This window comes from Myotis brandtii, unplaced genomic scaffold, assembly GCF_000412655.1.
Source record: "Myotis brandtii unplaced genomic scaffold, ASM41265v1 scaffold561, whole genome shotgun sequence".
NCBI lineage: Eukaryota > Metazoa > Chordata > Mammalia > Chiroptera > Vespertilionidae > Myotis > Myotis brandtii.
In genome coordinates, this window is record NW_005370085.1 from 961,226 (window position 1) to 962,882 (window position 1,657).

A 1,657-nucleotide genomic window follows, 5' to 3' on the forward strand; every position below is an offset into this window, starting at 1 on the left:
CCGGGCGAGGAGTGCGGTCCCCGGGGATGCTCTCCGCGAGTTTGGAGGCGAACGGAGGCCTGTGGCTCCGGGGGCAGCGACAGTCAAAGGGACCGGTGTTTCGTTTTGTGTCCGTTCGAAGAGGAGCTCTCGGGTGGAGGCGCGGAGAGGGGAGAATAAGAGATTAGATGGTTAATGGAGCCCGAGATGGGGGTGGGAGGTTGAAGGGATGCGTAAAGGTAGGCCGGCCTCTGCGCCCCGCGCGTGTCCGTGGATCGGCTGCCCGGGTGACCCCTCCACCGAGTCCTGAGTCATCCGTGGGCCTCTGCAGGGGTTACTGCCCTTCAACACAAGCGCCAGGGGCCCTGGCCGGTGTGGCGCAGTGGTTAGACCATCTGCCTGCGGACTGAAGGGTCGCGGGTTGGATTCCGGTCAAGGGCATACCACCCGCGTTGCAAGCTTAAAAAAAATTTTTTTTTAAGTGCAATTGGTTCAAACCCCTATTTCACTTTAAGCGGGAAACCAGCATTTCTAAAATATCTCCCAAGATTCCTGGGGGGTTGATTTACATTTCTCCTAATTATCACTGACCAATTCGGGCTCTTTCTATACTACCCCATATATGCTCCCAGATGTGAAAAACAAGCAAAATGCCCAATGTTCTATGATTGTTAAGTAAATTATAGTTTATTTGTAGCCATCAAAAGTCCTGTTGAAGAAACTGATTAAGATGACATAGCTCAGTGGGCATGGCTCAGTGGTTGACCATCGACCTATGAATCAAGAGGTCACAGTTCAATTCCTGATCAGGAAACATTCGGGGGTTGTGGGCTCCATCCTCAGTGTGGGGCGTGCAGGAGGCAGTCAAGCCATGATTCTCCCTCATTGTTGATGTTTCTATCTCTCTCTCCCTCTCCCTTCCTCTCTGAAATCAATAAGAATATATTTTTTAAAAAGATGACATAATACCACCTTGTAATATATATACATCTATGTACCATGCATACATTAAAAAGTGGGATTTTTTTTTTCTTCTGTGACTTCTGTATTTTCTTATTTTTTATACTACATTCATGTTTCTCAATGTCAGGACAAATGGTATTCTTTTTTTTTCAGTCCTCACCCGAGGATATTTTTCCCTTGATGATTTTTTTCCCCATTGATTTTTAGAAAGAGAAAAAGAGAGAGGAAAAGACAGAAATATTGATGTGAGAGAAACACATCGATTGGTTGCCTCCTGAATTACCCCAACCAGGGCTCGGGCCCTGGAAGAGCCTGCAACCAAGGTACATGCCCTTGACTGGAATCGAACCCAGGACCCTTCAGTCCACAGGCTGACGCTCTATCCACTGAGCCAAATCGGCTAGGGCCGTGGTCAGCAAACCGCTTTTAAAGGATGACAATACCACCTTGTAATATATATACATCTATGTACCATGCATACATTAAAAAATGGGATTTTTTTTCTTCTGTGACTTCTGTATTTTCTTATTTTTATACTACATGTTTCTGAATGTCAGGACAAATGGTATTCTTTTTTTGTTTGTTTTTTTTCAATCCTCACCCAAGGATATTTTTCCATTGATGATTTTTTTTTCCCATTGATTTTTAGAAAGAGAAAAAGAGAGAGGAAAAGACAGAAATATTGATGTGAGAGAAACACATCGATTGGTTGCCT